An 11,953-nucleotide genomic window follows, 5' to 3' on the forward strand; every position below is an offset into this window, starting at 1 on the left:
CATTGCCACCCTCAGAACTAGGGACGCAGAACAGAGGTCACTTTGCCTTTGTTCAGACCCTCTCAGCCCCCGGGCACACCCGTCCACACGGCTCCTCGCTGCCAAGCACTACTTCCGCTTCACCGCACAAATGTGCGTTAGCATTTATTTACCTTTAGTGGCTAAATGAATTTACTTTGGCCCCTTTACTCTTACTCGGCACTGCTCAACTTTGCCGAGACCTTAGAAGGGGGTACTAGAAAGAGTTACCCTGCTCCGTCAGACAGTTGCCCTTTGCGCATCTCAGATTTGATCCCTGGTCAGTCTCGAGCGTGCCTCTCCTTTTGATGGCGCCTTGGGGTGAGCTCCAGGTTGTTCGACCGAGAGCCGCAGTCTGGAAGTATCGAGTGGACTGTCTCCTGTCTCCGAGGCAGTCCCCAGGTACCAAAGAAGTTTGGCCGAGTTGGCGTACTTCTCACGCTTGGGTGGGTCTCCATCCTGGGAGACACCAGGCAGGACTGCGGAGAAAGGGGCCACATCCAAAGTGACCCTGGGTTCAGGTCCCAACTCTGTGCTTGCTGGCTGTGTGGCCTCAGACAAGTCTCTTAACTGCTTGCAGTTCCTTAAAAGAAAATAGAAAAAAGATGAACTTTGCGAACAGAACACGCTAAGGGAGAGAGGAATCAAAGTCATAAAGGTGGCATCCTGGTTGCCAGGGCCTGGGTGAGGGGGCACTGGGGACTTGTTCAGTGGGTATAGAGTTTCAGCTTTGCAAGATGAAAAAGCTGTGGAGAGCGGTTGAACAGCAATGTGAATGTACTTACTTAACATCGCAAAAGCATACGCTTGAAAATGGGTTACGATGGTATATTTTCTATGTATTTTGCCATAATTAAAATGTTTTAACTTTTTTTAAAACGTAAGAAAGAAAGGGAGAGAGTGATAACTGGTACTTGCTTTGCACAATTGCTCTGACGGTTAGAGGTTAAAATGCCCAAATACGAAGTAGGTACTTAGATAAATCTGTAGTTGCCGAAGAAGTATGTATTTGGTGGGAGAGTCGTAAAGTCCTGTGCTGGGGAAATACCAGCATGGCGGGCATGGGAGACGCATAGGCGAATTCTAACCGACAGCTCAGGGTGAGTTTGAGCCTTCTGTAGCTGCCCAGAGAAATGAATGCAACCTCAGGCTACATTAATAGAGATAGAGTTTCTAGAATGAAGGAGGTGGTGTTCTGCACCAGTCTGCAGCAATCAGTCCATGCCCAGGGAATTATAATATATTCTGGAAACCACGCTATGAGGACAACTGGGACCTCAAGTGCATTCAGGCTCCACCCCATGATCAGGACTGGGAAGGGACACTCACACAAAAGAAATCAGGAGGTTTAGGGGATGGTCCTAATCTCTGGGGAACAGGGAGATAAGACAAGGGTCTTGACACCAAGCACCAGAGGAATAATTTACAGATCTTGGGGTGTGACAGGGTTACAAAGGGGAAGGTCTCAGGTGGGGATATCATGGATTCTGTCCCGTAGCTCTCCGGGCTGGCCCAGGGAAGGGGTCAGGCTTTTTCATGGCCATGGCACGCTCGGTGGCTTGTAGGAGTGACCTTACTCCGGATGTAGAGAAGCCTTCTCTCAGTCCTGGCTCTTTAGAGGTGCCCAGAGCTGTACAGGCAGATGCGGGCCAGCCCTCGCTGAGGGTGTGGGGCGGGGGATCAGACACAGAGGGAACAGAAGGAAGGATTGCACTTGACTCCACGAGTTAACAAGGAGAAACATGCCCTGAGTGGCCATGAGCAAGACAGTGTTGCGGGCAGGCACGGAAGGGCGTGGTAAGCCCTGGGGATTCTGGGCCATTCCATAAAACCAAAACAAGGAGGTGTAGGGTGAGAGAGTGGGCCCGCAGGCAGGGATCTATATCGAGGCTTGGGGGAGGGCTTTGAACGTCAGGCCTCTGAGCAGAAGACCTCTTTCTGAGAACGGTGGAGAATCCTGGGCAGGAGTGAGATGTCGGACTTGTGTTCTAGAAGGATCCCCCTGGCAGAACATCAGAGAACGGATGGGAGTGGAATGACTAGAAGCCGGGAGAGCAGCTGTCATGATACATCAGGGCAAAGATGACTCGGGCCTGCAGCGAGGCGGTCCCAAGCAGAAGGGGGCGGAGGCGGCGGGGCAAGAGGAGGGGGACGAAGGAGCCGCGCGCCCGTGCAGGCGCAGCCAGACATCTGGTTCAGCCGCCTTTCCCATCAAGGAAAATCCCCAGGAGGAGCAATTTACTAGTTCATTGGCATATAACATTATTTTTGCACTAGGTTTATAGTCAAAATGTTCTACTGAGACCTGAAGCTGTTTTATTGCTGAAGCACTCGTGTTTCTATTGTGGAAAAGTGGAAGAGCAGTCGGCAGCCGCCAGCTCGGGGCCTCATTTACACCTGTTTGTTCAACTTCAAGGCACTTGCCCTCGTATTCTCTGCCTTAATTGGTGGCCGTGATGGTTCAGAACTTGGAAGACTTCGGGGTAAAGAAGAAGCCACAGCTTTGCGCTTTGCGCCCGTAGGAAGCCATCCGGGGACTTGGGTCGTTCTGGCACTGTGCCAACTGTACCTTCACTCTGATGTGAGCTGCTGGTGGCACAGAGCCCCAGCGGGGAACAGGAGGAGGTCCTTGTCGTGAGCGGTCCTCCTCCTGCTAACCTGCCTGATTCTTATGGAGGAGACCGCCCTAACGGGAGGACCATCAGCTTGAAGCACAACTTCACCTCCCCGAGGAAAAGAGCCAAGTGTAGAGAAAACTGCCAGGAGCCACAGGAACTCCAGCCAGGACGGCACTTTCTTTGACCGAGGTTTCTGGGTTCCAGTGGGGAACACCTGGCTTTGCATCCCAGATCTCCTCTTTCCAACCCATGTGACCTTGAACGAACCCCCAGGCTCCTGGTGTGTTTCCCCATCTAGAGAATGACGGTAGTAATTCACACGTCTGAGAGAACACTGCTGAAAAAACAAATCCACTGAGTTAATTTTGAAGATCTTGATCGGCTTTATTCAATGATTCATGAATCGAGCAGCATCCCATCCAGCAGACAGAAAGGAGCTCCGAGGAGCTGTGCAGAATGGAAGGCTTCTATAGACAGAAAAAGGAAGGACAAGGAAAGAGCCTATTGTTTCAGGTGGGGCCCCCTTCCTACAGGAGCCGGGAGGGGTGTGTTGGACAGATGACCTCACTAGCGCTGACCAGGAAATTCCAGGTTGACGGGTAAAAGGTCCTGTTCCCAGGAGAGGCTGACACTGCAGTTAGGTTAGGTCTTCCATCTTGGTTTGCTGATGTGGGGGTTTGGCACAAGTGACTCCACTGCGGGCCTGTTGTCTCTCTTTTAACAATTCCTCCCTTTGATCAGATTCTCAGTCTGAGATGTGTGATCAAAATTTAAGGCGTTTGTGCCATTCTCAGCCACCACTCTGTAGTCTCACAGCTTTTGCCGATCTTCTGTGCGGTATTCCCAGGTCATGATGCTTTTGTGAAATTCCTGTGGTGGTCTCAGAGTCACGACTTCAGGCCCCCTGTTTCTTAGTGGAGTCATTGTTTTCATTCCTTTTCTGACGTTCAAGTCTTGAGATCATTCGCTTGACAGTGACTTCAAACACACATTTAAAGCTTTTGAGGGAATGTAACGCACAGGGAGGTTACTATGATTATCATAAGCAGGATAATTCCCAGTTTCTGGAATGTACTTTGGAGCCATGGTCCCCAAGACCCAAATGATTCAAAATCAAATAAGTCAAAGAGACAGCCTGTTGAAAGAGTCCCCTTTCTAAGCCAGGTGGCCTTGCTCAGTGGCTTTATGTAAACAAGTCCCTACGTCCCCCAGAAGTGTTAATGCAGGTACAGCAAGTAGTGTTGATCACAGCACAGACACCCCCCTTGTTCAGCCAAAAGATAATCAAGGTCTCTCCTATTATTAAGAACCACCTTGGCCAGAGAGTCTAAGGGTCTTTATTGAGCAGCTATTGCTTTAGCAGTGGAGTCCCCAGTACTTTCAAGAGTTAAGGAGAGGTTCCTGGTTGTAACCTCACTGGCATTTACTGCTAACCAGGGAAGCAGGGCCTGGCCAAAGGAAGCAAATCCTGAATCACCAATGCCTCCCAGTGGGTCCTTTGTAACTCGAAACTCAGAGGCTGACCATTGAGGTGTCTCAGCCTTTGGACAGTTAGGAGCACATTAGATAACCCAAGAGGCATTGCCCAGTTATGCACCAGCCAGCCAGGCATGCACAGGCCCAGGGAGAATGATAACCGCCACAGGCAAAGATCAACCCTGTCTGGCCACAAAGCATTCCCACTAAGGTGACATTGTTAATGGACAGGTAGGAGTTCTTTACAACAAATCCAGCAGTCTGAAAGGCAAAGGTTACCCTCGGCTCCTAGCAGTGGCCTGGGAGATATGGATGATGGTGTTATCTTTCCAGGCTAATGTCAGAGTCAAGGAACAAAAGGGAAGAAGAAAGGGTTTCATGTTCAGCTCAAGTATGAGGTCTCCATCCAGCATCTTGGGGAGAAGCAGCCTAATCAATGTCAGCTGCTTCTCTTCCTAGTCATTCCATGCAGGAGGTCTGTGTTGAACAAGACCAGCCATTGGGTGGAGCCTTCTTTGGCTGTGAGATCTGTACCCAAGCTTCAGGTCCCTGGAGTCAGCCCGCCAGGCAGTGAGGAGGACCTGGTCTCGTCCCTTCCAAGGAGATTCAAGGGCAGTCTTTGTTTCTCGTGAATCCAAATCAGAAAGGTGGGAGAAAATTAGAAACGTTAGTTTTGAGAGTCATGGCCAGATATTTGAGGAAACTAGAAGAATTCAGGATCCAGTCCAGTTTACGGGTTTTATCAAAAAACCTCAAAGACAATTAACAGGATTAGCATCTGATATCTACACATGTACAAACATAATTTTTCTCTCTGCAATCACCCCTATTCTTCTATTCTTTTTTTTACTACCGATAATCATAGTAAAAGTAATTTTACATTCAACTTGGCCTGATTATTTATGTAAGTGCAGCAAGAATAGTGACTGACTGTATAAGCTCCTCCATGCTTTCAAAGCTGGAACCTTATAAGCAAAGTACCAGGTCGATTTTTTAAGGGGCTTTATTTATTGGCCCCATAAAGTCAACCTTAGTTCCTTAAAGCTATTTGGTCATATCCAAGTCGATGCATATCTCTCAAATATGACAAGCAGGTCAAAACCTTGGTAATATAGGGGCGCCTGGGTGGCTCAGTCATTAAGCGTCTGCCTTCGGCTCAGGGCGTGATCCCAGGGTTCTGGGATCGAGCCCCACATTGGGCTCCCTGCTCCGCTGGGAGCCTGCTTCTTCCTCTCCCACTCCCCCTGCTTGTGTTCCCTCTCTCCCTGCCTCTCTCTCTGTCAAATAAATAATTAAAATCTTTAAGGGGAAAAAAAAAAAACAAACCTTGGTAAGATAGCCAACATTTCCAACTGTGTCCTGTTACGAGGAGCACACATGCTCATTGAACTGATGCAAAAGCTGACTATATTGCCGTGAAAAGAATAAAGTTTCTGAGTCCTGGAGGGATTGGGTTGAGAGAAAAAGTAAGTTTCATTTTCGTTTAAAAATGTAAAAATTGCCAAATTGCTATTTGAGAAAAGTTTCCTTAAATCTGGAGAAGTGAAACAGCAGTATTTCAAACAAGAAGTCATAAAAATTAGTCATCTTCCTCAGTCGATTCATTTCCTTGTTAGTAATCCTCATTCTGCTTGAATACAGTTGTTTTGGGTTGGTTTTTTTCTCCGTAAGTTCTGGAAATTCTTACCCAGTTCAGTTTAATGATCTTTGGTTATCTAAAATTTGGACTTGTCACAGTCCTTTCCGTAAAACCCCATGAAGATGATGCACTTTTGTAGGAAAACTTTTGCAAAAGCATCTGAGTAAAACAGTAATTCTGTAAATGACAAAGACTTTTGTCCATTGTTAAAGATCTGCTGAGAGCTCATTTGATAAGGAATTGTAGTCATTTCTGTGATGTATGACATTTTAAGATAATACCTGGAATCGTGACATAATACCAAGACCAACCTGATTTCTAGGAATTTCACACAATTTCTGAAACACTTAAATAACTTCACAAATACAGCATAAAGATGGCTCAGTACACGGCTTCCCATGTGATTTAACAAACCACATCAGCCGAGTTAGTTTTAACATCTCCCTTTTTATAAGGTGAGAGAACAGATCCTTTGAGATGTCCCAGGAACCCTCCGGAAAATCTCAAAGTTAGCTCCGAGTCAAAAAGAATTCATTTAGCATTTGATTCACAGAAGTGAATATCAAAGGATTTTAAAACACTTGGTCAGGTAGGATCATAGGTCACTGTGACACAATACTTACTCCCCTATTAAACCGTAGTGACAGCAGAAGACCTTGAAGACAAATAGGGGAAGTTAAATAGTTGTTTAAAAAACAAACAAATACTTAGCTCTTTTAGTAGAGAAGACAGCTTTCTTAAGGAATCAAAGGCCTGATAAAGGCCCAGGGAATTATTTTGACAAGACACAAAATCTTCATTTTCCAGGCAGGCTCCTTAAAAGGTAGAGAAGAACCTTTTACAGACGCTTCTCAAGAGCAAACCAGCAGTTCAAGAAAACTCTGACCTTTTAAAAGAGAAAACCAGGGCCCCTGGCTGGCTCAGTAGAGCACGTGACTCTTGGTCTCAGCTCGGTGAGTCTGAGCCCCACACTGGGTATAGAGATTACTTAAAAATAAAATCTATTTAGGGGCGCCTGGGTGGCACAGTCGTTGGGCGTCTGCCTTTGGCTCAGGGCGTGATCCCGGTGTTATGGGATCGAGCCCCACATCAGGCTCCTCCACTAGGAGCCTGCTTCTTCCTCTCCCACTCCCCCTGCTTGTGTTCCCTTTCTCACTGGCTGTTTCTATCTCTGTTAAATAAATAAATAAAATCTTTAAAAAATAAATAAATAAATAAATAAAATAAAATCTATTAAAAAAAATAAAAATAGAGAAAACCAAACTGATGTTGCACCAGATGACTTCTGATGTTAGAACCCATTTAACTGTATTACGTTTATCCTAACTTTCGCTAGCTTGGCCACACAGGAAAATTTCTTTCCAAAGATTTCTTTTCCGGAGATCTGCAACTTTTTTACATTCAGATTTTACCCTGTGTTTTTCCTCTCTCCCACTCTGAAGTAAACAGCCTCACTTTAAGATAAAATCATTTTCTTTTCCCCCAACACAAATGCCTCTCCACTCTCATCATACCTTCTTTGACTAAAAACACACTTCTTACTTTCCTTGCATATGGAGATGTTTCCTTTATCATTTCTAGTACTTTAATTACCTATATTAGAATTTTTAACCCTTAGGAGCCTTTAATTTCTAGTAGAAATGAAGAAGTAAGTAATCCTTAATTTTTACGTCAGCGTTCTGTGGCTTGGCGAATGTATAAATATGTCGTATAATTTCTAGAAATATGGTTTCTCATAGTAAGTTTTTTAGTGTGGCACAAAATGTGTCTTACTGGTAGACCCAAATGTCTTTGGTTCCTCTGTAAAAGGAAGCCCAAAGTGGATAAACCTGTGTCCAGTGATTAATTAGCCTTTTGCAATGACCCTTGCAATGAAACGGTTTTGGAATTTTGAAGCATCTTGAGACCTCTGGCTGGCAGTTAAATACGCACCCCATTCAATTTGTTTGATTTGGGAACCCTTGCTTTCAAGGGCGCTGCTTAAATAATCTTCTCTAACTGGAACATTCCTCTTAATGGCCATTGTTAATTCTAGGTTGTTTTTAATAAGATCCTGCCGTGTTTGTAGGTATTTAAAGGTTCTGAGACTGTAGTTCTTTCACATTAAATAAGCGGGTGTACCAGTAGGTGATGTGCTCAACTCTTTGGACTTACGTCCACGACGACGATGATGATGTTTACTGTTTTAGCTAAGCCCTTGGGTCTTTGGGAGCCAAACTAATATCTGAAAGGGATAGGCCTCTGGGTTGGGAGTTGTGTGATGTTTTCAGTGTACCTGATTGCATGGAAATTTTCTTGAGGGTGGCAGGTGACCTAGTGTCACTCTAACCCAGTCCTCATTCACCCCAACACAGGGGTCTTAGAGTTAGGTGGTTCTAAACAGGGACTCTGGTCACTAGTACAGGGCCAGCTTGGGACACAGGGCAACACGTGTCTCATCTCTGAGCTGTAGTAGACCTTCCTGAGCTCTCTTGTGCAGAATCGCTGAAGCAGGGTCACCTCTGGGGTTCTGGCTGTTCTCTGGAGTCGTGTGTGGGTATTGCTTTGGACCAGAAGTTGGCTGTGTGCTTTCCAGAGCAGTGGAGTCCATCCCTTTGGAAGGCTCATTTGTTGGCCTTGCTAGCCTCCCCTCTCTTTTATCTCTCCTTCCAGAGTACAGGGCCTTGAGGAGAGCAGGCTGAGAGGTCATCCCCAAGGAGAGCCTGCCTTCTTCTCGAAAATGTTGGAATGTGGTATTATGTGTCCTTGAGTATGGTAGCCAGAAAAATGGCCCCCGAAGTTGCCACGTCCTAAACCCAACGACTTGTGAATACAGTAGTGTACCTGGCATAGGGGGGTTAAGGCTGATAACAGCTGACCTGGAGGTGGGGAGATGACCCCACCTCACACACGGCGTGTGTGAGTGGGCCCCGTGTAATCACAGGGTCCTCAGATGCAGAGGAGGCCACATCAGAGCCCTGTGCTAGCTTTGAAGATGGAGAAGGGGGCCACGCACCGAGGAATGAGGGTGGCCTCCAGAAGCTGGAAATGGCAGGAAAATAGGTTCTCCCCCAGAGCCTCAGAAAGGAACACAGCCCTGCCCACACTGTGATTTTAGCCCTGTGAGACCCATTGCAGACTCTTGACTTCCAAGAGCTATAAGATAATAAATGTGTGTTGTTAAAATCCACTAAAGTTGTAGTAATTTGTTCCAGCAGCCTTAGCAAAGCAATAGAAGGAGGGCTTGCCTGCGAACAGACTCGTGTTCCTAGCCAGGTCCCCCCTCTGAGAAGCCGAGGGTCTACCTGGAGGCTCAGCCCATTGCCAGCTTGTGTGGCTGCTTTGTCCCTGGAGGGAGTTGCTCATCGCTGGTGGCCGCAAGCCTGAGTTTTCATGGCCACACATAGAGTAGGAGACACAAAGAGCAGGGCCAAGTTGGGCAGAAGACTGGATCAGACACCCACCACCACCACCACCATTTAAAACTAGGGACCGCAAAGGCTACACCTGAAATGGGTAAACTGGGAAAAGCCCGGATTGCATCACGTCTCCACCGTGGTAATGGGGGAAGCGAAAACACGCCTCCCTAGAGAATGTCTGACCACAGCCACCTCTCCGTGGGCCTAGGTCCTTCATCTCACGCCAGGCTGTGACCGGCCTCACCAGCCTCCCCCTGGGCCTTCACCCACCCCGCCAGCCGCAGCTGTCTGAGGCTCTTGCCTTTGCCTGCTCTCTCTGCCCCACCCCACCATGCCTCCTCCATATTTTATAAATCACATTTTTCAGACTTTAAGGTCTAGAAGTAGCTGCCAGCATCCTATATCGGCATTTTCATGTGTCCTCCCTCAGGGGCTGAGTTGAGGGAAAGCATTCCTTACTGCCCTTTCTTCAGGCATTTCGAGGAGTTGGGTGGAGGCCAGGAGGCCCCCGCGGGCTTCCCTTTAGGATGAAGACACACCCCGGACCCACAGCTCAGGCTGCCTTTCCCGACATACAGAGCTGTGCCTTGGGCCAGCCAGTGTCACACACGGGGGACTCCACTGCATTTTGGTAGCTTGACGGACGGAAGCCGCCTTAAATCAAAGTGCTGCTCACTGCTTCCCGCTGACTGCTGCAGCCCAGCTACGTCTCTAGTCACCTTTCCCTAGACACCTCCAGTCTTCAGATGGGGAAAGAGTAATGACCACCTGAGGCAGTGCCGCCAGGGCCCTAATAATAGAAATAATAGCTGATGATTGAACACCTGACCCCGTGCGGTGGACGCTGTTGGGCCCTGGGCTCCTGTCACCTCCTTGGTCCTCATTCGGCCCGTGAGGGCTCAGGCAGCGGCCACGTCCAGGCTTATAGTCAGGGCTACCCCCCGAGGCAGGCAATGTCCCCGCTCGTCGTGTCATGTGCCCTCCGGCGTCACTTCTCTCCGTGCTGTCAGCACCAACTCTCACATCGCAGGAAAAGTACAGAAAGTCAACAGCAGCCAGCAAAGCAAGTGTCTCGGGGGCTTGGCAAACAGTGGCCACTGGATCCCACACCCCGAGACCGCTCCAGCTGCCACCCAGAACCCTGGCCTCGTTGGCCTCAGCAAGGGGGCGAAGAGCGAGGGCACCAGCCCCCCAGAAACAAGGAGATGGCTGTGTCATGGCATTCCAGGTCAGAAAACACCAGAGCCTTCCGCCAGGCATCGCTGGTGCCCATTCTTGGAAAGGCAGCTTCATCTGGTGGGACTGTGGTCCTCAGGAAGACCGGAGACCCTCTGCACACGAGCCATAGCGCGGGGCTGACCCAGCACAGCGCCCCCTTTTTTTTCCAGCCTCAGCTGCCAACGATGAGACTAAATTTACCACCGTGGGAACGAACTCCCCCCAGCAGCCCACCGGCGGCTGCTCCCAGTCCTTCAGCGGCTCTTAGGCCTGCTTTTATTTTTGATCTGCTCTGTGCCTGTTTAGCTGCATGAACCACCTCAATTCCTTTTGTTTGTTTCGCTTTGTTTCATTTTGTTTTGTTTTTGATGTCCTCAGGGCATAAATCCTAAACAAATAATAAAATACTAAACAACCAGAAAGTTGCGCCGAAGTCACCAAGTCAAGCCAAATGTGGTGAAAAGGCTGTGACCGCCATGGAGAGGCCACAGAGTGACTCTGTACGTGAACTTGGAAACCGCACGAAGTTCGGAAGCTCTGGAGAAGTTAGGGCAGCCGAGGACAAAGTCCTCGTCGGCTAGACCCCGTGTTCCCTGAGCCACCCGCCCCTGGTGAGACAGCGCCGTGCACCCTGTGGCTAAATGCCCGTGTGAGAGCCTTGCCGTGAACCCACTGCCCGGGCCTGCCCGGACTCTGGTGTTTCTGGAACAGCGCAGAGCCAGCGTTCCCAGGCGGGGCAGGGTGGCTGCACGGCATCATTGGCTGCTGCTAAAACAGCTTCTCCACCAGGCTAAGAAGGCTTTTTCCTCGTCCAAGAGACTAGAAATATGTTAAATACACCTCATTCCTGGCAGGGTTGGGGAGGTTTTATGCCCAAGGGCTTAGCCGACTAGAAAGAGAAGAGTAAACTTTTCAGTAATAAAGACACGATTATCAGAAAAACTTGGAGTGGCACATCCAGAAATCTGACACTGAGAAGGAGAGTTCCTGCCCTTGGCCTGAGCCGGGAATCACCTCTGCCCCGGTCGCCACGCCGGCCACATTGCCGCCTTGCCCGGCAGGCCGTTCTGAATTCAGCCGCATGAGCACAGACAGGCCTGGCCAGGCACCGTGGGAATTAGATGGAGCGAGGTTCCAAGCGCCCCTGGAGAAGCAGGGCGGGTGGCCACCAGCACCACCGTGGGCAAAAGTCCCTGCTGTTAGAAATATCCTAATTGGTCGGCGTGCAGAGATAGACTGGCTGAACAGTCCTGCAGCAGGATTGCTGAAGGCTGCCAAACCCGCTCCTTGGCCAGCTAGATTGACCTAGAAGTACCCGGCAGGCTCTCTTCTGTTTCTCTCCTTCGGTCCTTTTGTAACAATTAGCCGACATGGGGCGCCTGGGTGGCTCAGTGGGTTAAGCGTCTGCCTTCGGCTCTGGTCATGATCCCAGGGTCCTGGGATCGAGCCCCGAGTCGGGCCCCTTGCTCAGCAGGGAGCCTGCCTCTCCCTCTGCCTCTGCCTGTCGCTCCCCCAGCTGGTGTTCCTGCTCTCTGTCAAATAAATAAATAAAATCTTTAAAAAAAAAAAAAAAAAAAAAAAAAAAA

At 48.8% G+C, this 11,953-nt stretch overlaps 1 protein-coding gene and 1 long non-coding RNA gene across 7 annotated transcripts in view; one reads left to right on the plus strand and one right to left on the minus strand.

Moving 5' to 3' along the window:
• Positions 1-11,953, plus strand: part of CUX1 (cut like homeobox 1) — a 358,600-nt gene that overhangs the window by 253,166 nt on the left and 93,481 nt on the right. The window lies entirely within an intron of this gene.
• The window catches only part of LOC105240491, a 15,255-nt gene continuing 3,756 nt past the window's right edge, over positions 455-11,953 (minus strand). The window contains exon 3 of the long non-coding RNA XR_004628374.1: positions 455-601. This is a non-coding gene — a long non-coding RNA (uncharacterized LOC105240491). The remainder of the gene's footprint in view (positions 602-11,953) is intronic.

Source organism: Ailuropoda melanoleuca, chromosome 10, assembly GCF_002007445.2.
Source record: "Ailuropoda melanoleuca isolate Jingjing chromosome 10, ASM200744v2, whole genome shotgun sequence".
NCBI lineage: Eukaryota > Metazoa > Chordata > Mammalia > Carnivora > Ursidae > Ailuropoda > Ailuropoda melanoleuca.